The sequence below is a fragment of the Amblyomma maculatum genome, chromosome 5 (genome assembly GCF_055883805.1).
Source record: "Amblyomma maculatum isolate TAMU_Amacu chromosome 5, ASM5588380v1, whole genome shotgun sequence".
NCBI lineage: Eukaryota > Metazoa > Arthropoda > Arachnida > Ixodida > Ixodidae > Amblyomma > Amblyomma maculatum.
The window spans coordinates 9,737,117-9,763,210 of record NC_139348.1 but is presented as its reverse complement, the minus strand read 5'-3'; the positions used below and the strand labels follow the sequence as shown (position 1 = coordinate 9,763,210).

The window sequence follows — 26,094 nt, the reverse complement described above, 5'->3', positions numbered from 1 at the left end:
CCGACCCCACTCAAGGTTCCAATGGACAATTCCCGGTTTACGTCGGCTGACTCCGACGACATCACTGCAGACGTGCAGACGTGTGATGTGAAGCTGTTAGGCGGGATCTTGAAAGATGCTCAGTTGCGGCTTAAATCGTCTTGTATCGCACTCTGGCACATTCCTTGATATTCCCAAGGCTTATGTGGTACGTAACAAACGCTGCATTCGCCATTGGCGTATCCAACAAAGAAAAGGGATGCGAAAATCTGCCCAATGAAGTAAACGTAGTTATTAGCGATTCGCATCGCTGTACTGTCTCCGACCCCACTCAAGGTTCCAATGGACAATTCCCGGTTTACATCGGCTGACTCCGACGACATCACTGCAGACGTGTGATGTGAAGCTGTTAGGCGGGATCTTGAAAGATGCTCAGTTGCGGCTTAAATCGTCTTGTATCACACTCTGGCACGTTCCTTGATATTGCCAAGGCTTATGTGGTACGTAACAAACGCTGCCTTCGCCATTGGCGTATCCAACAGAGAAAAGGGATGCGAAAATCTGCCCAATGAAGTAAACGTAGTTATTAGCCATTCGCATCGCTGTACTGTCTCCGACCCCACTCAAGGTTCCAATGGACAATTCCCGGTTTACATCGGCTGACTCCGACGACGTCACTGCAGACGTGTGATGTGAAGCCGTTAGGCGGGATCTTGAAAGATGCTCAGTTGCGGCTTGAATCGTCTTGTATCGCACTCTGGCACGTTCCTTGATATTACCAAGGCTTATGTGGTACGTAACAAAACGCTGCATTCGCCATTGGCGTATCCAACAGAGAAAAGGGATGCGAAAATCTGCCCAATGTAGTAAACGTAGTTATTAGCCATTCGCATCGCTGTACTGTCTCCGACCCCACTCAAGGTTCCAATGGACAATTCCCGGTTTACATCGGCTGACTCCGACGACGTCACTGCAGACGTGTGATGTGAAGCCGTTAGGCGGGATCTTGAAAGATGCTCAGTTGCGGCTTAAATCGTCTTGTATCGCACTCTGGCACGTTCCTTGATATTCCCAAGGCTTATGTGGTACGTAACAAACGCTGCATTCGCCATTGGCGTATCCAACAGAGAAAAGGGTTGCGAAAATCTGCCCAATGAAGTAAACGTAGTTATTAGCCATTCGCATCGCTGTACTGTCTCCGACCCCACTCAAGGTTCCAATGGACAATTCCCGGTTTACATCGGCTGAGTCCGACGACTTCACTGCAGACGTGTGATGTGAAGCCGTTAGGCGGGATCTTGAAAGATGCTCAGTTGCGGCTTAAATCGTCTTGTATCGCACTCTGGCACGTTCCTTGATATTCCCAAGGCTTATGTGGTACGTAACAAACGCTGCATTCGCCATTGGCGTATCCAACAGAGAAAAGGTATGCGAAAATCTACCCAATGAAGTAAACGTAGTTATTAGCCATTCGCATCGCTGTACTGTCTCCGACCCCACTCAAGGTTCCAGTGGACAATTCCCGGTTTACATCGGCTGACTCCGACGACGTCACTGCAGACGTGTGATGTGAAGCCGTTAGGCGGGATCTTGAAAGATGCTCAGTTGCGGCTTAAATCGTCTTGTATCGCACTCTGGCACGTTCCTTGATATTCCCAAGGCTTATGTGGTACGTAACAAACGCTGCATTCGCCATTGGCGTATCCAACAGAGAAAAGGGATGCGAAAATCTGCCCAATGAAGTAAAGGTAGTTATTAGCCATTCGCATCGCTGTGCTGTCTCCGACCCTACTCAAGGTTCCAATGGACAATTCCCGGTTTACATCGGCTGACTCTGACGACGTCACTGCAGACGTGTGATGTGAAGCCGTTAGGCGGGATCTTGAAAGATGCTCAGTTGCGGCTTAAATCGTCTTGTATCGCACTCTGGCACGTTCCTTGATATTCCCAAGGCTTATGTGGTACGTAACAAACGCTGCATTCGCCATTGGCGTACCCAACAGAGAAAAGGGATGCGAAAATCTGCCCTATGAAGTAAACGTAGTTATTAGCCATTCGCATCGCTGTACTGTCTCCGACCCCACTCAAGGTTCCAATGGACAATTCCCGGTTTACATCGGCTGACTCCGACGACATCACTGCAGACGTGTGATGTGAAGCTGTTAGGCGGGATCTTGAAAGATGCTCTGTTGCGGCTTAAATCGTCTTGTATCGCACTCTGGCACGTTCCTTGATATTCCCAAGGCTTATGTGGTACGTAACAAACGCTGCATTCGCCATTGGCGTATCCAACAGAGAAAAAGGATGCGAAAATCTGCCCAATGAAGTAAACGTAGTTATTAGCCATTCGCATCGCTGTACTGTCTCCGACCCCACTCAAGGTTCCAATGGACAATTCCCGGTTTACGTCGGCTGACTCCGACGACATCACTGCAGACGTGCAGACGTGTGATGTGAAGCTATTAGGCGGGATCTTGAAAGATGCTCAGTTGCGGCTTAAATCGTCTTGTATCGCACTCTGGCACGTTCCTTGATATTCCCAAGGCTTATGTGGTACGTAACAAACGCTGCATTCGCCATTGGCGTACCCAACAGAGAAAAGGGATGCGAAAATCTGCCCAATGAAGTAAACGTAGTTATTAGCCATTCGCATCGCTGTACTGTCTCCGACCCCACTCAAGGTTCCAATGGACAATTCCCGGTTTACATCGGCTGACTCCGACGACATCACTGCAGATGTGTGATGTGAAGCTGTTAGGCGGGATCTTGAAAGATGCTCAGTTGCGGCTTAAATCGTCTTGTATCGCACTCTGGCACGTTCCTTGATATTCCCAAGGCTTATGTGGTACGTAACAAACGCTGCATTCGCCATTGGCGTACCCAACAGAGAAAAGGGATGCGAAAATCTGCCCTATGAAGTAAACGTAGTTATTAGCCATTCGCATCGCTGTACTGTCTCCGACCCCACTCAAGGTTCCAATGGACAATTCCCGGTTTACGTCGGCTGACTTCGACGACGTCACTGCAGACGTGTGATGTGAAGCCGTTAGGCAGGATCTTGAAAGATGCTCAGTTGCGGCTTAAATCGTCTTGTATCGCACTCTGGCACGTTCCTTGATATTCCCAAGGCTTATGTGGTACGTAACAAATGCTGCATTCGCCATTGCCGTATCCAACAGAGAAAAGGGATGCGAAAATCTGCCCAATGAAGTAAACGTAGTTATTAGCCATTCGCATCGCTGTACTGTCTCCGACCCCACTCAAGGTTCCAATGGACAATTCCCGGTTTACGTCGGCTGACTCCGACGACATCACTGCAGACGTGCAGACGTGTGATGTGAAGCTGTTAGGCGGGATCTTGAAAGATGCTCAGTTGCGGCTTAAATCGTCTTGTATCGCACTCTGGCACGTTCCTTGATATTCCCAAGGCTTATGTGGTACGTAACAAACGCTGCATTCGCCATTGGCGTATCCAACAAAGAAAAGGGATGCGAAAATCTGCCCAATGAAGTAAACGTAGTTATTAGCGATTCGCATCGCTGTACTGTCTCCGACCCCACTCAAGGTTCCAATGGACAATTCCCGGTTTACATCGGCTGACTCCGACGACATCACTGCAGACGTGTGATGTGAAGCTGTTAGGCGGGATCTTGAAAGATGCTCAGTTGCGGCTTAAATCGTCTTGTATCACACTCTGGCACGTTCCTTGATATTCCCAAGGCTTATGTGGTACGTAACAAACGCTGCCTTCGCCATTGGCGTATCCAACAGATAAAAGGGATGCGAAAATCTGCCCAATGAAGTAAACGTAGTTATTAGCCATTCGCATCGCTGTACTGTCTCCGACCCCACTCAAGGTTCCAATGGACAATTCCCGGTTTACATCGGCTGACTCCGACGACGTCACTGCAGTCGTGTGATGTGAAGCTGTTAGGCGGGATCTTGAAAGATGCTCAGTTGCGGCTTAAATCGTCTTGTATCACACTCTGGCACGTTCCTTGATATTCCCAAGGCTTATGTGGTACGTAACAAACGCTGCATTCGCCATTGGCGTATCCAACAGAGAAAAGGGATGCGAAAATCTGCCCAATGAAGTAAACGTAGTTATTAGCCATTCGCATCGCTGTACTGTCTCCGACCCCACTCAAGGTTCCAATGGACAATTCCCGGTTTACATCGGCTGACTCCGACGACGTCACTGCAGACGTGTGATGTGAAGCCGTTAGGCGGGATCTTGAAAGATGCTCAGTTGCGGCTTGAATCGTCTTGTATCGCACTCTGGCACGTTCCTTGATATTACCAAGGCTTATGTGGTACGTAACAAAACGCTGCATTCGCCATTGGCGTATCCAACAGAGAAAAGGGATGCGAAAATCTGCCCAATGTAGTAAACGTAGTTATTAGCCATTCGCATCGCTGTACTGTCTCCGACCCCACTCAAGGTTCCAATGGACAATTCCCGGTTTACATCGGCTGACTCCGACGACGTCACTGCAGACGTGTGATGTGAAGCCGTTAGGCGGGATCTTGAAAGATGCTCAGTTGCGGCTTAAATCGTCTTGTATCGCACTCTGGCACGTTCCTTGATATTCCCAAGGCTTATGTGGTACGTAACAAACGCTGCATTCGCCATTGGCGTATCCAACAGAGAAAAGGGATGCGAAAATCTGCCCAATGAAGTAAACGTAGTTATTAGCCATTCGCATCGCTGTACTGTCTCCGACCCCACTCAAGGTTCCAATGGACAATTCCCGGTTTACATCGGCTGAGTCCGACGACTTCACTGCAGACGTGTGATGTGAAGCCGTTAGGCGGGATCTTGAAAGATGCTCAGTTGCGGCTTAAATCGTCTTGTATCGCACTCTGGCACGTTCCTTGATATTCCCAAGGCTTATGTGGTACGTAACAAACGCTGCATTCGCCATTGGCGTATCCAACAGAGAAAAGGTATGCGAAAATCTACCCAATGAAGTAAACGTAGTTATTAGCCATTCGCATCGCTGTACTGTCTCCGACCCCACTCAAGGTTCCAGTGGACAATTCCCGGTTTACATCGGCTGACTCCGACGACGTCACTGCAGACGTGTGATGTGAAGCCGTTCGGCGGGATCTTGAAAGATGCTCAGTTGCGGCTTAAATCGTCTTGTATCGCACTCTGGCACGTTCCTTGATATTCCCAAGGCTTATGTGGTACGTAACAAACGCTGCATTCGCCATTGGCGTATCCAACAGAGAAAAGGGATGCGAAAATCTGCCCAATGAAGTAAAGGTAGTTATTAGCCATTCGCATCGCTGTGCTGTCTCCGACCCTACTCAAGGTTCCAATGGACAATTCCCGGTTTACATCGGCTGACTCCGACGACGTCACTGCAGACGTGTGATGTGAAGCCGTTAGGCGGGATCTTGAAAGATGCTCAGTTGCGGCTTAAATCGTCTTGTATCGCACTCTGGCACGTTCCTTGATATTCCCAAGGCTTATGTGGTACGTAACAAACGCTGCATTCGCCATTGGCGTACCCAACAGAGAAAAGGGATGCGAAAATCTGCCCTATGAAGTAAACGTAGTTATTAGCCATTCGCATCGCTGTACTGTCTCCGACCCCACTCAAGGTTCCAATGGACAATTCCCGGTTTACATCGGCTGACTCCGACGACATCACTGCAGACGTGTGATGTGAAGCTGTTAGGCGGGATCTTGAAAGATGCTCTGTTGCGGCTTAAATCGTCTTGTATCGCACTCTGGCACGTTCCTTGATATTCCCAAGGCTTATGTGGTACGTAACAAACGCTGCATTCGCCATTGGCGTATCCAACAGAGAAAAAGGATGCGAAAATCTGCCCAATGAAGTAAACGTAGTTATTAGCCATTCGCATCGCTGTACTGTCTCCGACCCCACTCAAGGTTCCAATGGACAATTCCCGGTTTACGTCGGCTGACTCCGACGACATCACTGCAGACGTGCAGACGTGTGATGTGAAGCTATTAGGCGGGATCTTGAAAGATGCTCAGTTGCGGCTTAAATCGTCTTGTATCGCACTCTGGCACGTTCCTTGATATTCCCAAGGCTTATGTGGTACGTAACAAACGCTGCATTCGCCATTGGCGTATCCAACAGAGAAAAGGGATGCGAAAATCTGCCCAATGAAGTAAACGTAGTTATTAGCCATTCGCATCGCTGTACTGTCTCCGACCCCACTCAAGGTTTCAATGGACAATTCCCGGTTTACATCGGCTGACTCCGACGACATCACTGCAGACGTGTGATGTGAAGCTGTTAGGCGGGATCTTGAAAGATGCTCAGTTGCGGCTTAAATCGTCTTGTATCGCACTCTGGCACGTTCCTTGATATTCCCAAGGCTTATGTGGTACGTAACAAACGCTGCATTCGCCATTGGCGTACCCAACAGAGAAAAGGGATGCGAAAATCTGCCCAATGAAGTAAACGTAGTTATTAGCCATTCGCATCGCTGTACTGTCTCCGACCCCACTCAAGGTTCCAATGGACAATTCCCGGTTTACATCGGCTGACTCCGACGACATCACTGCAGATGTGTGATGTGAAGCTGTTAGGCGGGATCTTGAAAGATGCTCAGTTGCGGCTTAAATCGTCTTGTATCGCACTCTGGCACGTTCCTTGATATTCCCAAGGCTTATGTGGTACGTAACAAACGCTGCATTCGCCATTGGCGTACCCAACAGAGAAAAGGGATGCGAAAATCTGCCCTATGAAGTAAACGTAGTTATTAGCCATTCGCATCGCTGTACTGTCTCCGACCCCACTCAAGGTTCCAATGGACAATTCCCGGTTTACGTCGGCTGACTTCGACGACGTCACTGCAGACGTGTGATGTGAAGCCGTTAGGCGGGATCTTGAAAGATGCTCAGTTGCGGCTTAAATCGTCTTGTATCGCACTCTGGCACGTTCCTTGATATTCCCAAGGCTTATGTGGTACGTAACAAATGCTGCATTCGCCATTGCCGTATCCAACAGAGAAAAGGGATGCGAAAATCTGCCCAATGAAGTAAACGTAGTTATTAGCCATTCGCATCGCTGTACTGTCTCCGACCCCACTCAAGGTTCCAATGGACAATTCCCGGTTTACGTCGGCTGACTCCGACGACATCACTGCAGACGTGCAGACGTGTGATGTGAAGCTGTTAGGCGGGATCTTGAAAGATGCTCAGTTGCGGCTTAAATCGTCTTGTATCGCACTCTGGCACGTTCCTTGATATTCCCAAGGCTTATGTGGTACGTAACAAACGCTGCATTCGCCATTGGCGTATCCAACAGAGAAAAGGGATGCGAAAATCTGCCCAATGAAGTAAACGTAGTTATTAGCCATTCGCATCGCTGTACTGTCTCCGACCCCACTCAAGGTTTCAATGGACAATTCCCGGTTTACATCGGCTGAATCCGACGACATCACTGCAGACGTGTGATGTGAAGCTGTTAGGCGGGATCTTGAAAGATGCTCAGTTGCGGCTTAAATCGTCTTGTATCGCACTCTGGCACGTTCCTTGATATTCCCAAGGCTTATGTGGTACGTAACAAACGCTGCATTCGCCATTGGCGTATCCAACAGAGAAAAGGGATGCGAAAATCTGCCCAATGAAGTAAACGTAGTTATTAGCCATTCGCATCGCTGTACTGTCTCCGACCCCACTCAAGGTTCCAATGGACAATTCCCGGTTTACATCGGCTGACTCCGACGACATCACTGCAGACGTGTGATGTGAAGCTGTTAGGCGGGATCTTGAAAGATGCTCAGTTGCGGCTTAAATCGTCTTGTATCACACTCTGGCACGTTCCTTGATATTCCCAAGGCTTATGTGGTACGTAACAAACGCTGCATTCGCCATTGGCGTATCCAACAGATAAAAGGGATGCGAAAATCTGCCCAATGAAGTAAACGTAGTTATTAGCCATTCGCATCGCTGTACTGTCTCCGACCCCACTCAAGGTTCCAATGGACAATTCCCGGTTTACATCGGCTGACTCCGACGACGTCACTGCAGTCGTGTGATGTGAAGATGTTAGGCGGGATCCTGAAAGATGCTCAGGTGCGGCTTAAATCGTCTTGTATCACACTCTGGCACGTTCCTTGATATTCCCAAGGCTTATGTGGTACGTAACAAAACGCTGCATTCGCCATTGGCGTATCCAACAGAGAAAAGGGATGCGAAAATCTGCCCAATGAAGTAAACGTAGTTATTAGCCATTCGCATCGCTGTACTGTCTCCGACCCCACTCAAGGTTCCAATGGACAATTCCCGGTTTACATCGGCTGACTCCGACGACGTCACTGCAGACGTGTGATGTGAAGCCGTTAGGCGGGATCTTGAAAGATGCTCAGTTGCGGCTTAAATCGTCTTGTATCGCACTCTGGCACGTTCCTTGATATTCCCAAGGCTTATGTGGTACGTAACAAACGCTGCATTCGCCATTGGCGTATCCAACAGAGAAAAGGGATGCGAAAATCTGCCCAATGAAGTAAACTTAGTTATTAGCCATTCGCATCGCTGTACTGTCTCCGACCCCACTCAAGCTTCCAATGGACAATTCCCGGTTTACATCGGCTGACTCCGACGACGTCACTGCAGACGTGTGATGTGAAGCCGTTAGGCGGGATCTTGAAAGATGCTCAGTTGCGGCTTAAATCGTCTTGTATCGCACTCTGGCACGTTCCTTGATATTCCCAAGGCTTATGTGGTACGTAACAAACGCTGCATTCGCCATTGGCGTATCCAACAGAGAAAAGGGATGCGAAAATCTGCCCAATGAAGTAAACGTAGTTATTAGCCATTCGCATCGCTGTACTGTCTCCGACCCCACTCAAGGTTCCAATGGACAATTCCCGGTTTACATCGGCTGACTCCGACGACGTCACTGCAGACGTGTGATGTGAAGCCGTTAGGCGGGATCTTGAAAGATGCTCAGTTGCGGCTTAAATCGTCTTGTATCGCACTCTGGCACGTTCCTTGATATTCCCAAGGCTTATGTGGTACGTAACAAACGCTGCATTCGCCATTGGCGTATCCAACAGAGAAAAGGGATGCGAAAATCTGCCCAATGAAGTAAGCGTAGTTATTAGCCATTCGCATCGCTGTACTGTCTCCGACCCCACTCAAGGTTCCAATGGACAATTCCCGGTTTACATCGGCTGACTCCGACGACGTCACTGCAGACGTGTGATGTGAAGCTGTTAGGCGGGATCTTGAAAGATGCTCAGTTGCGGCTTAAATCGTCTTGTATCGCACTCTGGCACGTTCCTTGATATTCCCAAGGCTTATGTGGTACGTAACAAACGCTGCATTCGCCATTGGCGTATCCAACAGAGAAAAGGGATGCGAAAATCTGCCCAATGAAGTAAACGTAGTTATTAGCCATTCGCATCGCTGTACTGTCTCCGACCCCACTCAAGGTTCCAATGGACAATTCCCGGTTTACATCGGCTGACTCCGACGACGTCACTGCAGATGTGTGATGTGAAGCCGTTAGGCGGGATCTTGAAAGATGCTCAGTTGTGGCTTAAATCGTCTTGTATCGCACTCTGGCATGTTCCTTGATATTACCAAGGCTTATGTGGTACGTAACAAAACGCTGCATTCGCCATTGGCGTATCCAACAGAGAAAAGGGATGCGAAAATCTGCCCAATGAAGTAAACGTAGTTATTAGCCATTCGCATCGCTGTACTGTCTCCGACCCCACTCAAGGTTCCAATGGACAATTCCCGGTTTACATCGGCTGACTCCGACGACGTCACTGCAGACGTGTGATGTGAAGCCGTTAGGCGGGATCTTGAAAGATGCTCAGTTGCGGCTTAAATCGTCTTGTATCGCACTCTGGCACGTTCCTTGATATTCCCAAGGCTTATGTGGTACGTAACAAACGCTGCATTCGCCATTGGCGTATCCAACAGAGAAAAGGGATGCGAAAATCTGCCCTATGAAGTAAACGTAGTTATTAGCCATTCGCATCGCTGTACTGTCTCCGACCCCACTCAAGGTTGCAATGGACAATTCCCGGTTTACATCGGCTGACTCCGACGACATCACTGCAGACGTGTGATGTGAAGCTGTTAGGCGGGATCTTGAAAGATGCTCAGTTGCGGCTTAAATCGTCTTGTATCGCACTCTGGCACGTTCCTTGATATTCCCAAGGCTTATGTGGTACGTAACAAACGCTGCATTCGCCATTGGCGTATCCAACAGAGAAAAGGGATGCGAAAATCTGCCCAATGAAGTAAACGTAGTAATTAGCAATTCGCATCGCTGTACTGTCTCCGACCCCACTCAAGGTGCCAATGGACAATTCCCGGTTTACATCGGCTGACTCCGACGACGTCACTGCAGACGTGTGATGTGAAGCCGTTAGGCGGGATCTTGAAAGATGCTCAGTTGCGGCTTAAATCGTCTTGTATCGCACTCTGGCACGTTCCTTGATATTCCCAAGGCTTATGTGGTACGTAACAAACGCTGCATTCGCCATTGGCGTATCCAACAGAGAAAAGGGATGCGAAAATCTGCCCAATGAAGTAAAGGTAGTTATTAGCCATTCGCATCGCTGTACTGTCTCCGACCCCACTCAAGGTTCCAATGGACAATTCGCGGTTTACATCGGCTGACTCCGACGACGTCACTGCAGACGTGTGATGTGAAGCCGTTAGGCGGGATCTTGAAAGATGCTCAGTTGCGGCTTAAATCGTCTTGTATCGCACTCTGGCACGTTCCTTGATATTCCCAAGGCTGGTTATTTGGCGCGTAGTGGACGGTTGTTTCACCATAAACGTATCCAAGCGAAAATTAGTTTCATTTTTATTTATTATATAATTTAATTGCTTATTTATTCAAGCTGCATTCACCAGCCGGTGAATTTATCAGCATGATGCAAGCACGATTGAAACAAAACAATGCCATGTCCAGAAAAAAACGCACTAAGCACTGGTTATACCTTAGAAAGCAGAATTATACGCAAGGCCCAGCTAAACTCAAGTTCATAACAAATAAATAGGCACCGAGCTTTTAAACCCCAAAAGAAAAATATCACACACAAGGTTACAGTGCAAAATCAAAGTCGCAAATTATACAAAAAAAGGGTTATTCTGAATTTGAGAGAAAGGAAGTTATTGTTGGTGCAGATACGGTGATGTTTTCAGCTGATACCATTCCAATATTGGGCGGGGGAAGAATGATTATTTGAAAGTATTTTTATGCGAGGAAAACCGGGTTATAGTGAAGGGCTTAAAACTTCCTGCTGGGCGAGTTGGTAGTTCAACTTGATATAGGGGTTTTTTTGCGCAAACAAAGACAACGACAGGAAAGGCGAGACGTACACACACAAGCGCTAACTATCAACTGAGTTTATTCGTGGAAGGTAGCATCATATACAGGCCGAAGGGTGGCAGATAATGAATCGAGAGCTAATATTTATGAAAAAAGAAATGAATAAAGAGTCACATGGTAAAAGCCAGCAAATCAAGACGCATGCGCGGGTGGCCGTGTGTTACGCTTGAAAATACTTTTGCCAAAGTCAACAGGTAGTGGCGTTGAAAAAGTCAATCTCAGCCGCGAACAGAGATAACGAGGGTTCGCTGATGCATTCGTTCCCATGTTTCTTAATGTGATAGGCTTCTAGGCTACTCCGCGCCGTCCTGTCTTTACTTTTGCCAAGAACCTTCGTCTCCTCAAGCCGGGCAACACATGCATAACATTTACTGACGTGAGCAACAAGGTGCTTATAATTGTCATCATTATTTTTTTTTAATTTTCGGGCATGTTCCCCCGGGCGGTCATTGACACAACGTCCAGTTTGACCAACGTAATACTTTCCAAATGACATGGGTATGGAATAAACTGCTCCAGTGGAACATTTAACAAACAGCTTATCATGCTTCTTCAGGCACTCACGTTTTTTTGGCATTACAAATGCGTGGGCAAAGCTTTCCCAGCTTTTTGGGTGCCGAGAACAATACACGTACCAGCGACTTCTTTGAACTTGTGCGACATTTTGTGAATGTATGGTGTAACCTCAGGCCTAGGGTCCTTATGTTGAGCGCCAGGCGTTGTTTGTTTCGGTCCACGTTTGCTCTTCTGAAGCATGGCCTCGGCGACGGCTGTCAGAATCGACCAGGGGAACCCTGCAGCCAGAAATCGGCTTATCTGATGGTCAAAAGTCTGATACATCTGATGTGGGCACGACTTTCGGAGAGCAGATTCCAAGCTCATTAACGCTATCCCTCTCTTGATGGTCTTGGAGTGCGCCGAGTCAAATGGCAACGACTCCTTTTTTGCCCCAGCAGACGTGCCCTTCACCGAAAGTTAATTTAAGATCTAAAAACTGTAAAACCGAAACTTTGGGCAGTTCATGGGTTAAATACAATCCAAGGCCATGTGTGTTAAAAGTATTTAAAACTTCGCATACTGTAGAGGGGTAGGTGAAGGAGTTCTGCTTTCTTAAAAGAACTTAAAAGTCATCTACATACCCAAAAACCTTTAAAACCGTCCCCCCCCCCCCCCGCATTAGGACTCTGCTCCAAGTGCTTATCTACCTTTGCTAGAAAGATGTCGCAAAGAATGGGAGCCACACATGATCCTATGGAGATTCCATTTCGCTGCAAAAAAGGCTGGTCTTTAAAAACAATAAAAGTTGAATTCTAATAAAACTGCAATAAAGCTGAACAATTATCTACAGACAGACCAGCTAAGTTTTGGACGACACAATGCCGTTTTCTTCAATGCATTCCTTAACAGACAGTAAAATTTGATCTTTGGGCCCAGAATAAAAAAGGTCTTGAATATCTATTGAAAAACCAAAGCCAATGTTCTCATTGGACTCAATGAACTTCGCGACATAATTTTTGATTTATGTCTTATTTCATTGTTATTAGCTTTCGATTCATTATCTCCTACCCTTCGGCCTATATATGATGCTACCTTCCATGAATAAGTTGGTAGTTAGCGCTTGTGTGTTGCGCTAAAATAACCCTAGATCAAGATAGTGAAGTTATGGCTGTGGCGGGCAGCGCATCCGGAAGAGAATAATATTGTTACGGGGATGTACGTAATGTAACGGCACTGCGATGGGCTGAACTCGACGCTAAGACTTCAGTAACCGTGCAGTATTCACACTGTCAGCGTCGTCCTCTTTTTCAACGCTTCGCCGTGCCCGCGTTCCTTGGTCGTCGTCTTTGTCAGTGAGCACATAACTTTGGTCCCGCGTTTCCAGGTAACACTACACCCCTCGGCAAAAGGCAACGTCCCGGTGCGTATTAGGCGTGCAATGTGGAGGGGGAGTAATATGGCTTTAGGCGGGCGACATGTACGATTTCGGAAGTGGGCGTAGCAGTCGGTGACGTTGGGTGGAGCGGTGTAATTTCATAGGTCACGTCGGTCACGGCGTAATACACGGTAAAGACCTGTGTAGTGGGGCAGAAGTTTTTGACACAACCCCACACGACGGCACGGAAGCCAGAGCAACACCAGAGATGCGGGAGGATAGTGCACATCGCTGTGGTGAGCGTCGTAGCTGCGTTTTTGAGCTTCTTGAGAGATGATGAGATTTTGACGAACAATCTGGCGAGCAGCGTCGGCTCGGGCGATGGTATCGCGGGCATAGGTTGTGACGGGGCCAGCGGCGGGAAGCAAAGTGTCGAAGGGCAGTAAGGGGTCTCTTCCAAAGAGAAGATAGAATGGAGAGAACCCAGCAGTGTCATGACGAGAAGAGTTATATGCAAAGTTGACAAATGGCAGACTAATATCCCAGTCGCGATGACTCTCGGATACGTACATTGCGAGCATGTTGGCGAGTGTGCGTTTAAAGCGCTCCGAAAAGCTGTTCGTCTGAGGGTGATACGCAGTGGTGAACTTGTGCCGAACGGAGCAAGAACGAAGTATTTCCTCAACAACTCGGGAAAGGAAACAGCGGCCACGGTCGGTAAGCAGTTGACAGGGAGCACCATGGTGAAGTATGACGTCGTACAAAAGGAAGTCAGCAACGTCTGTGGCGCAGCTGGTTGGAATGGCGCGAGTGATCACGTACCGCGTGACATAATCGGTGGCCACAGCGATCCATTTGTTTCCTGACAAGGACTCGGGGAAGGGCCTTAGGAGGTCAAGGCCAGCACGAGAAAATGGCTCAGTCGGGATAGCAATCGGCTGCAGGTGTCCAGGTGGTAGCACAGGGGGTTACTTCCGGCGTTGACAGAGGTCGCAAGCGGCTACATAACGTTGGACAGAGCGGTAGAGTCCAAGCCAGAAGAAACGCCGGCGCAAGTAGTCGTATGTGCGTGAGAGGCCAAGATGACCAGCTTTAGGGGCGTCGTGCATTTGTTCGAGAACGGCAGAGGGTAGGTGTTGTGAAACGACCAGCAAGTGCTCAGCGCCATCAGGTCGCATGTTGCGGCGGTATAGCGTATTCCCATGAAGGAAGAAGAGGGCGAGGGAAGAGCCACGGCTGTGTGTGCGGAGGCGGTCGATAAGAGAACTGAGGGTTAAGTCCAAGCGCTGTTTCTCGGCTATGTGGGAACAGTCCGATATAGAGAAGACACAGGGGTCCGACTCATGGTCAGTAGAGGAAGGGGGATCGACGGGATAACGGGACAGACAGTCTGCATCCTGGTGGAGCCGACCTGATTTGTATACAACGGAAAAAGTATACTCCTATAAGCGCAGTGCCCAGCGGCCGAGGCGGCCAGCAGGATTCTAGAGGAAAGAGAGCCAACATAAGGCGTGGTGATCGGTAATTACAGTGAAGGGTCGGCCAAACAAGTAGGGTTTGAATTTTCCAACGACCCAAACGAGAGCCAGGCACTCCCGTTCCGTAATAGAATAGTTCTGTTCTGCTGATGACAGGAGACGACTGGCGTAGGCAATAACGCAATGTTGGCCGCGTTGTCGCTGTGCAAGAATGGCACCAATCCCGTGGCCACTGGCGTCGGTGCGAAGTTCCGTCGGGGCAGACGGGTTGAAATGGGCCGACACAGGATTGGTGAGAACAGCGATGAGGGTGGAGAATGAGTTAGCCTGCTCTGGTCCCCATGAGAAAGGAACGCCTTTCTTCAGCAGATTGGTGAGAGGACGAGCAACAGCGGCTAAGTTTGGGACAAACTGGCGAAAATAAGAGCACGGTCCTATAAAGCTGCGGACATCACGGGGTGAACGGGGAGATGGAAAAGCACTGACAGCGCGAACTTTTTCGGGATCGGGTTGCACGCCGGTGGCATTCACCAGATGGCCAAGCACTTAAGTTCGCGGCGAACAAAACTGCACTTCTTTGAGTTCATTTGAAGTCCGGCATGACGGAAAAGTGCCAAGATGGAAGAAAGGCGACGAAGATGGCTTTCGAATGAGGGCGAGAAGACAATCACGTCATCCAAGTAACATAGACAAGTCGTCCATTTGAAACCGCGGAGTAAGGAGTCCATAATTTGTTCAAACGTAGCAGGGGCGTTGCAAAGTCCAAAAGGCATAACCTTAAATTGGTAAAGTCCATCGGGTGTGACAAAAGCTGTCTTCTCGCGGTCTTGTTCGTCAACAGAGATCTGCCAGTAGCCGCTACGAAGTTCGATGGAGGAAAAGTAGCGGGCTCCATGTAAACAGTCCAAGGCATCGTCTATTCGCGGCAGCGGGTAAACATCTTTCTTTGTAATCCTGTTCAGATGTCGATAGTCGGCGCAAAAGCGCCAACTGTTGTCTTTCTTTCTAACGAGCACGACAGGAGATGCCCAGGGGCTGTTCGAAGGTTCGATCATATTTATTTATTTATTTATTTTATTTTCGATGCCCTCAAGCGCCGAGGCATTACAGAGGGGAGTGGGCAAGCAAACAACGCAAGAAAAAAATTATTTTTTGTTAAAGGCGGCACAACAACGTAGTTAAAATGTAGCAACACACAGTATTCGAAAAAGTACAGAAACAACAACTGTAACAAATGCAACGCAAGAAACTGAACAAACATAGCAGAAAAAAAAGTAATAAAAAACGAAGAAAATAACAAAGCAACAAAGAAACTAACTATTCGCATCAGGTAAAAGCATCGTCATCAGAGACTGACGATAAGCAGCATAATCCTGTATACAAGCCACGGCAGCGGGAAGGTGGTTCCACTCTTTCGATGTGCGAGGAATGAAAGAATGCAAAAAAGTGTCAGTACGGTAAAAAATAGATCCAGTCTTATGTTGATGGTCGACACGAGAAGAGCGATAGGGGGGTGTAGTGATAAAATGAGAGTGCAGTAACTGGTGATGATAAATTTTATGAAAAAAGCATAGGCGTAAAAATTTTCTACGTTGTGCGAGAGACGGTAAGGAAAGGTTAGATTCCATAGCTGTGACACTCGGGGTCCGGTTAAAATTAGAAAGTATAAAACGAACTTCATTATTCTGAACAAGTTCCAGTGAAGTACAAAGCGAAACATGATGAGGGTCCCAAAGGGGGCGGTATATTCTAATTTAGGAAGAACAAGTGTTTTATAAAGAAGTAGTTTTAAGGAGACAGGTGCTTTGATGAAGTTACGACGTAAATACCCTAGCATGCGGTTAGCGCTGCTAATAATTAGTTCGATATGCGGTTTCCAGGATAATGACGAACTGATGATAACACTCAAGTACCGGTATGATGTTACAGGTGCAATCTGAATATTATCCAAAGCGTAAGCGGAGGTAGTAGTATTTTGTCTGGAAACTCTCATTAAAGCACACTTGCGAGGGTTTAGTTGCATTTGCCATTTTTTACAGCAAAGAGAAATGTTATCGAGATCAGTCTGAAGGTAGTGTTTGTCGTCTTCGGTGCAAATTTCACGATATAAAACACAGTCATCCACGTATAAATGTATGTTAGAAGAAACGCAATTAGGCAAGTCATTGATGTATATCAAAAAAAAGAAGTGGGCCTAGTACAGAACCTTGGGGGACACCTGATGTTACTTCAGTTACAGGGGAATCGTAGTCATTAAGCGTTACATATTGTGAACGATTAGCAAGAAAACATTCAAGCCAGGCTAAAACATTATGATCTAGGTTTAGAGCAGAAAGCTTAAGCATGAGTAGTTTGTGGTTCACCTTATCAAATGCCTTTGAAAAATCTAGAAATATGCAGTCGGCCTGTGAATTTTTATCGATAATTACATGCAGGAAGTGTGAGAAGAGAAGGAGTTGCGTTTCACAAGAATAAGTTCGCCGGAAACCATGCTGGGCCGAAGTAAAAAATGAGTCTGATTCCAGGAAGTTGAATATGTTAGAATAGAGAATATGTTCCATTAGTTTGCAGGGAATACTTGTTAGTGAAATGGGTCTGTAGTTCGAAGGTGAATATTTGTTACCTGATTTGTGTAAGGGAACCACCTTCCCTATTTTCCAGTCCGAGGGCAGCGTTTCATTCTGCAATGACTGCTGAAAAATTTTTGCTAAATAAAGGGATGAGTATATCTTAGTTTGTTTCAAGAACTTTGAATTAATGCCGTCGACACCACATGATGAAGAAATTTTGAATGAATCTATTATTTTCCCAATACCACCAGGATCAATTATAATAGGAAACATACAGCAAAAGTTATTGCGCGGCACAGTGCATGTCGTATTCATATTAGACGGGATAAAACTGAGTGAAAATACTTTGTTAAGCACAACGGGGCATTCTGCTGGGTGGAGAGGCTCACCAGAGTCGTCCTGAAGTGAAATCGCATTATTTTTAGAAGAGTTGACAACATTCCAGAATTTCTTTGGGTTACTTGATAGCATGTCTGGCAAAGTGGTATTAAAAAAGTAAATTTTTGTGTCATGTACAGCTTTCGTGTAATCGGCTTCTGCTGCAAAATAGGCTTCCCAGCGGTTACTTGCTTTTGCGGAACGAAAAAGGCGTTTCTTTTTATTCAAGAGACGTTTAAGTGTTTGGTTAAACCATGGAGTATTAGTATTAGATGAGATACGTCGAACAGGCACATGTTCCTCGGTGAGTTCCTGCACTTTTATCTTGAATAATTCCCAGTTATCCTGTACACTACGTAGTTCGAAGCCTTCCAGATATGTGTCTAAATACCTGCCTAGTTTTTTGTTGATAACATTGAAGTTTGCTTTACTGTAGTCACGAATGACTTTCTGGCGCGAAACGGCCCGTGGAGATGAAACTGTTATCTCGAAGTGCAGCATGGAATGATCACTTATACCTGGAAGACATATAATGGGAGATACAAGTTCCGGATGGGTCGTTAGGATCAAATCTAGCGTGTTAGCCGAACCTGCTGTTTGTCTGGTTGGTGAAGTGACAAGTTGAGTTAAATGAAAGCACGCACATAGATCTAAAAATTGCTGACAAATTGATGAAGCTGGTTTTACAACAGGAATGGGGCCAGACCATGTAATATTAGGGAGATTAAAGTCACCTACTAGGACAACCGGATGCGATGGGAAACGACAAACAATGTTATTCAGGGCGTCATGCAAACTGTCAAAGAACGCAGCTGCAGAATTTGGGGGGCGGTAGCAAACACCCAACACGATTCTCGTATGACCCAGCGTGACGCAGACCCATACCATTTCCAAATTGGAAACATGCGATATCAGGAAAGAGTGGATGCTTTGTGATATCGCAATCAGCGTTCCACCACCGTATCTGCCTTCTCTATCGGAACGGTAAATATCGTATGTTTTGGGACCATAAAAAATTTCGCTGCTTTCAATTTTTGCGTTCAACCAGGTCTCCGTTAGAATGAAGCTTGCGCGCGTTAGGCTCAGAACTGTGATTCAAGTTTGCCCATAGCGGCTAAATCGAATCGCAACAAGTTAATACACACAAAGCCTTACAGGCACTTTTAGGCATGATGTACAAATAGGCGTCACTCAAGCTTGCGCGCATTAGGCTCAGAACTGCGATTCAAGTTTGCATGTAGCGGCTCAAACGAATCGCAACAAGTTTATTTATTTATTTATTTATTTATTTATTAACGACAAGATGTTGTTGCCCAACATCTTGTCGACCTCCTGCTGGATCACCTGGCGCTCAGAAAGGGACACACGATAAGGCCTCCGATGTATAGGTTTTGCATCGCCGGTGTCAATGCGATGAGTCACATCTGATGTTTGGCCCAGAGAACCAGCAGCAAAGTCAAAAAAGTCGGAGAAGGATAACAAAAGGTTGTGCAGGTCCTGAGCGTGTTCGGGGCTGAGGCCAGAGGCAATAATTGCAGAAATAGGGTCGCTAATTGTGGTGGGGAGTACGGGTGTTGGAAGGACGCTTGAATGTGGGCCAGGAGTGAGTGCACAAATGGTGCAGTCTGTGAGAGGAGACAGGTAGCAAGGGATATTCCTTCGGGGAGAACTTGGGGTGACAGACTGAAGTTCAGGATAGGAAGGTAGGTGCTGTTCTGTGTAACGCGTACGATGAGATGATGAAGAACGACGCTGCGGTCAAGAAAGACCTCGATGATAGGGCAAGCAACATAGTCACCGTCAGGCACAGGCGGGAAAAGTGACAGAGGTAGGTAAACAGCAGAGTCAGGGGTTGAAAATCAAACTAGCGCACTTCAAAACAAGGACACAGAGAGAGAACGACAACACAGCGCTGTGTTGTCGTTCTCTCTCTGTGTCCTTGTTTTGAAGTGCGCTAGTTTGATTTTCAACATGAATTACCAACTAGCCCGTTCTTCCACCCTTGAGAGTCAGGGGGTAGGCGAGCGAACTCGGTGGAGCGAAGGCTCCACCGAGTAGATGAAGGATGTTCTGAGCAGACAGGTAGGTCCAAACGAAGAAGGCCGCTGGAGCAGTCGATAAGGGCAGAGTGTGCCGTTGAAAAGTCAAGGCCGAGGATCGCATTGTGAGGGCACTGGTTGAGGACGGTGAACAAAACAGGGATGTGATGACCGGCAAGGGTGACTCCTGCAATGCACAGCCCAGTGACGGCAGCAGTACGGCCATCGGCAACACGAACGGTGGGCGAAGCGGCTGGGGTCTGTACTTTCTTGAGGTGGCGGCAAAACGATGAGCTCATGATCGAGACTTGGGCAACAGTGTCAATGAGGGCAGAGACGGGAACACTATCCACGAACAGGGAGAGGAGGTTACAGGGCGAAGAAATGGGCGATAGAGGATTTCCAGGTCGGGGTACCAATGCAGCGTCACCTCCGGGAGCTGCATTGGCTAGTTTCCCGTGAAGCGGCCTGCAGAGGAAGGCGAGGAACTGCGGCTAGAAAGAGGTGAACGGGAACGGCGGGCTGGCGAGGAAGGAGAGCGATTGGACACAGGAGGAGGCGGTGTGGTATCGGTGCGGGGCGGCTCATAACGAGGCGTGAAACGGCGGTGACCGTAATCAGAGTAGCGGTCAACGTAAGGAAAACGTCGAGGTGGTGGTGATGTCCAGCAGCTGCGGCAGTGGCGAGAGATGTGGCCAATACGCGAGCACGTGAAACAGATCGGCCTGTCGTCAGGGGTGCGCCACTCATCAGGATTGCGGTATCGGTAGCGTGGCGTGTAGGTATTGCGGGGCGTAGCGGTGGCGACCATGGGAGGGACGGGGCTCGAACTGTGGTGTTCCACGGTGTGGCTATAGGGGACGCCCAAGTTGGCAACCTCTTGACGAACGACGGCTTCAATGAGGGATATCGTCGCTAGGTTGCTGTCCGAGGAGGGCGGGGTGGATGCAGCAGGAGCGAGCGCTTCCAGTTCACGACGCACGATGCGGGTCACATTTTCAGTGTTGGAAGGTTGCCTTAGGGTCGACCAATCCTCGCACGTGGAGCTAGGGGCAGTGTTGGGGAGCCGATCGAAGCGATGTGCAATGCGTCTGTGTTTGGCCTGCTCGAAATGTCAACAAACCTGCAGAACGGAGTCAACCGTAGAACTGTCCCGACAACGTAGAAGATTGACGGCATCGTCGGCTATGCCTTTGAGGATGTGCCCCACCTTATCAGGTTCCGTCATGTCTATATCAACTTTTCGGCAGAGGGCCAGAACGTCATGTATATACGTAATATAAGGCTCGGTAGATATCTGGGCACGTATGGCGAGGGACCTCTTGGCGGGAAGTTGACGGCCAACCGGTTTTCCGAACAGGTCACGAAGTTTTTGTTTGCAAACATCCCAGGAGAGTAAATCTGCTTCATGAGTTTCGAACAACAAGCGTGCCGTGCCAGTAAGGTAAAAGATGACATTGGCTAGCATCAGCGTGGCGTCCCACCTGTTGTGCTGGCTAACACGCTCATAAAGCGAAAGCCAGTCTTCGGCATCGACCTCATCTTTACCGCAGAATGGGCCAGGGTCACGGGGGTGGGCTACGACGACAGTTGGAGTTGCGGAGGTTGTCCTTTAAGTTTAATTTCTCGAAACTAATTATTATGTTTTGCCCTCTCCAAGGAGCAGTCAAATACAAAACATCTGCATTCACGGCCGTGTTTTTTTGCAACGTCAATAAACCTTTTCCGGCTTTCAAGATCTGGGTCTGTATTAACCCTGACTGCGCTCCAGCCACGCTCCAGTGCTTTTTCACATTCTCCCACACATTTCTGCCATGACTTTAACATGTCGCGATTAATGTGAGCATACTGCTTTGATACAAGGTACTCTTTGCAAAGTGGCTCTTAACAGACGCGGGGTATCCAACAAGCACCACAACCTCAGTGTGGCCTGCTGGGAGATCATCACCGTTCAAATATTTACTTCGATTAGGCCTTGCAGTTGCTACAATTTCTGCAAGCGGTACATCTGGCACTCGACGAGGGTCAAAAGATGGGAGCTCAAACTTAGCTACGGGGCGTTTCAAGAAGAACTCTTCTGGAGTGTAAAATGTAATTCCAATATTCAGAGCGAACAGCCTGTCTGAACATGAAAATCTTTCTTGCGCTTTGGTTCCCAGTTTGCTGGTCTCCCTGCAGCATCTCCAACATAAAAGGACTCCTCTAATGTTATAGGAATGCCTCCATTTGCCACTGCTTCCAAGTGGTGCCATATTTCTGGTGCTGGCTTGCGATAGAACCCATGACCAACAGACACATATACTTGAGCCGGAACAGCCAGCTTCTTCAGGATACGCTCCACTTTGGCCTTGAAATCTGCTTCATGGCTGTGGCTCTTAGCAAGCCCTCTTTGGTTGGTAATGATAACAAGCTTGTGCCCCTCTTCTATGAGGCTACGCAGGCGTGCCTCACACTGTGGCAATAGTATGCGCCAATCATGCGAGTTGACAGGAAACACCTTGCCAGATTTAGTGAAAAGAGTACCATCAAGGTCCAATGCAGCAATCTTCGGCTTATGTTCAAGTCTGTCCGAATTAAACATCAGAACGTTATGGTCAATCAGTTCTGTCCATCCGCCCGGTAACAACATGATTCCCGGTAACAGTTCCCGGTAACAATTTGATTGTAGCTATGTCAGTCTTGTAATGGCCATTAATTGGTTGATATAAAAAATTTAGTCGTGAGTAACGATTCCTTTACGTCAAGGGAGGAAGATTCGCCCTTTTTGAAAAGTCTGTAATGGAAGCTCGGACGAATATGTTTTAAATGAAATGCACCGCTCATCTTCTTTTTTTTTCATTTGAAACAATAATTTTACAACAACAGAATAATCAAGAATAATCACTAAGATTTTGTACCTATAGCCAAGGGCTAGTGTCGGGTCCATACACAATATAATACAAAGCAATTCATAACTGCAGCACGGGAAGACGAACACATTCCATTCGTGAAATAAACGTCAGAAGTTCGTAACACCCCAAGAGAACATTTTCGGAAAAAAGCAGCAGAGCAGGTAACAACACAAAGCATAAGAAGCACACACAAACACAAAGACAATGCTCTGCTGCTTTCTTCCAAGAATTGTGCGACCAACTAGCTCAACATTCGACTCTATTATTGTATATCAAGAGAAAACAAGGAAAGCGAACACAATACCTTTGTCTTCAAAACAAAAAACAAAAACACACAGAAGTCACACCACAACTGTAAACATTCATCAGGAACGTTTTCAGAGTTTGCAAAAAATTTGTTCCCATTTTAATGTCATTATTAATGCCATTTCAAATCAAAGCTCCACTCAACTCGGTTAGACGTTGGCCATATCTATAGGGAACCAAAGCTGGAGTTTGCTCCGCGACGCCAGCGCTCGGTTTCCAGCGGAGCGGAGAGGAACTACAAAACCTACGCGCATCCGCGCCCGCGCTGTGCGCGGCTGTCTGTGGAGTCTGCGCAGCCCGCTCGCTCGGGAGCGCGTGCTACAGGCAGCCGCACGTGCACGCGGAGCGGGAGAAGGAGAGTGAGGACGAGGGGGGATGGTCGTGCGTCTGTGCGCGCACAGCCGGCGCTCTTTGCCAGTGGGGTTTCTTATTTTTGCTTTTTGTTCTGTGCCCGGCTGACATAGAGGCTGGCTGGAAGCATGTTTTTATCTTTGCCTTCGAAAGCGAGAAATTATGATTATTTGATCGTCGCGGACATTGTTTTCAAAGAGCGCTTGTTGGCAAGATCAGGCATTAAAAAAAAAACATGAACGCGAATTCGCTGCTCGAAGGTAGAGGCAAGTGAGAGGTATTTTGAAGGACTTGAGGCGGCACCTCTTGATGTCTCAGTCCATGTTGTTCACAGAATGAAGGGTCCAGCCATCTCATTGAGAATTGATACGCGTGTACACAGTGACGAGTGCTCCGGGGCTGGTTGGGGAGCTTTCTTTCCATTTGTGACTGCTCATTTGAAAGGGGCCTATTCAACTCTTTGGGGACACGTTTTAGGCGATGCTACTGGCGCCATGGTGCCTGCTTTCGGCGCGTTTAGGACGCATTCCCTACAAAAACACAATGCATGCCGCCTCACCCTTTGGTTCCTGCTGACAGCGGTCAGGGGGAGTTCGCTGCTGCGGCACTGACATCCGAAATCAATGACCTATCTATCTTTAAGGATGAGGGATTTCTTAACGACCTAGGTCACTGACGAGAAGCTGAGGCATGCCATATTTGCAGCAGTTTCCTCTCTCCACGAGACGAAGAGCGAGGAAATGCCTGACGACTTTCCATGCAGGCGGGGACATCTCTCCACGGAAACCTTTGTATTCCTGATTCCACAGTTACGTACGCTATACAATTCCTAGTTCAGTTATCTCCTCTAGCGAATTCGCAGTTTTTGAGCTCCCGAAGCAGGATAGTGTACGAGAATAGATCGAACGATTGACCAATGTTTTTTTTTCCTTTATAAGCACCAAGTTATGGCATTAATGACGTATATCTGTTTCTTGAGGCCGACTTGGTTCCGCGATGTCTACTGCGGCACCGCCAGTTACAAACAGAGGTGCGAGATACGAGCGGCACGAGATATCTAAAAAAATAAAGCCGACAACCATTCCGTTAACATTTACACACAAGTATTGCGATAAAGCGCGCCGTCACTTTTTCATTCCAGTTTTTTTTCCCCTTTGTTAGAACGCGACGGCGGCCGGAGGAGGAGAGAAACAACCGAGCGCGCGCGCGCAAACACGTGCTGGAAAGCAGCGCGGAGCAGACGCAGCATGCTTTTCGATGCGGCGGGGAGCAGACGACGCAGCCGCGTTGCGCGGAGGTTTTGACGGGGTCTCCATGGAGGGCGCTGACGGAGGAATGGATGGAATATAGGAGCGTCTCCTTTGAAACGGGGTGGTAGCAGTAGCTGTCATGCTCATTTTTCTCCCTATATCTTAATTATTGATTTAGAATGGTTAACTAAACCATCATTCTATTTATTAAATTTTGTTCCTACATTACTAACATTATGTCACTTCTCTGCTTTTAAGCCACCAATCTTCCAGTCGTTTTTTGCTAGTTTACACCGCCGGTTTATTCACCCGGCCACTGTTATCTCTAAAGCCCAGAGCTTCAGGAACAGTGATTACGCCTGCACCAACTTCCGGATGGATACCACAGAGCGGCGCAGCGTCCCTTGGCCCAGGTTTTCTCCCCTATTGCGACACACTGCTAAATTGAAGTGTTTGGCTCTAGTTGCTTTTGTCTCTCTTTTCGGAAGAACAAATATAATATAAGGAAGTGATTCATTAAATTGTAAAAATTTGTGGATTGTCTGCTCAACCTTTAAACTGTATAGGGGGTATTCACGTGACGTCACAGCTGACGTCAGTATGCAGTCGACGCCATATTTGCGCCCTGTTTTGACTAGTACTATACGTGGCGGCGGTTAGCTTAGCTGTTCGCGCGCGTCCGTTTGCTCTGCCACTCTGCCTCATGCCAGCGCCGTTAGTCGGTATTATGAGTGACAGTTTGATTTATCGGCAAAGTGTGCGCGATGCGGACAGAGACCTGTACGAAACAAAACTTTGGTATCAACCCGTGTGCAGTCGATATGCGCAACTGCACGGTAAGCGTCGGCATGTGCCCACGCATAGATACGTGCGACATTCATGAATTCCTTGTCCTACGGACCAGCTTCGTCACAAGAAACCAATCGCAATCCTACTGACCACTCGAAAAATTCAACTACGTTACAAGCGGCTGGGTTAAGAGCCGCGGTTGAAGCAGACGAACTCGCTCTTTGTGCAATTACGTGCGTGTCGTCCAACGTTTATACCAACTAAACCGCTTAGTGTTTGTAGCTGATATTCTGCATAGAAATGGCGTTTGGTAGTCAGTATCTTTTGTATAAAATTTGTTTCGAGTACTTGCCTCAATCGATCAGAAGAAGTCGGATGTTTGCATCGTCTGTGGCGGTAAGGAAGGAAAAGAAACCGCTGCCACAGCCCACAGCGATGACACCGGTGGCGCCACCTCGTTGCCTTGCGGGCTCGAAATAACTTTTTGCAACAAAGCTCTTGAAATACAGCGCAGTTTTGGCCAAGCTAAACTTGATTTGTTATTAGAGATAAATAAGTTTGTAAAGTTCTTCAAACCTTCTGCAAAAAAACTCTGCCTGTGTTTGTTTGTGTTTTTGTCCTTCTGATCTTCGTCCTCGTCCTTCGCGCTGTTATTCCAAAATGTATAACCAACTAGCCGGCACCTCAACGCTTGTTAACTCTGCCCGCCTACGTTCCTTCGCCGAATCTGCATGCGGTCTGCTTTGATTAGCAGCCGACACAGACGATGCGAACATCCGACTTCTTCTAATCGAATGAGGAAATTACGACAAACACAAAGTTTAGCGAGCCCTCTATGAAGAATT

General features: G+C 47.7%; 1 protein-coding gene and 1 pseudogene across 6 annotated transcripts in view; one reads left to right on the top strand and one right to left on the bottom strand.

The window, feature by feature from the left end:
- Nucleotides 1-26,094, top strand: part of LOC146187733 (beta-hexosaminidase subunit alpha-like) — a 709,199-nt gene that overhangs the window by 84,474 nt on the left and 598,631 nt on the right. The gene's annotated exons all lie outside the window — the stretch shown is intronic.
- Nucleotides 21,272-22,272, bottom strand: LOC146187739 (bifunctional polynucleotide phosphatase/kinase-like; annotated as a pseudogene).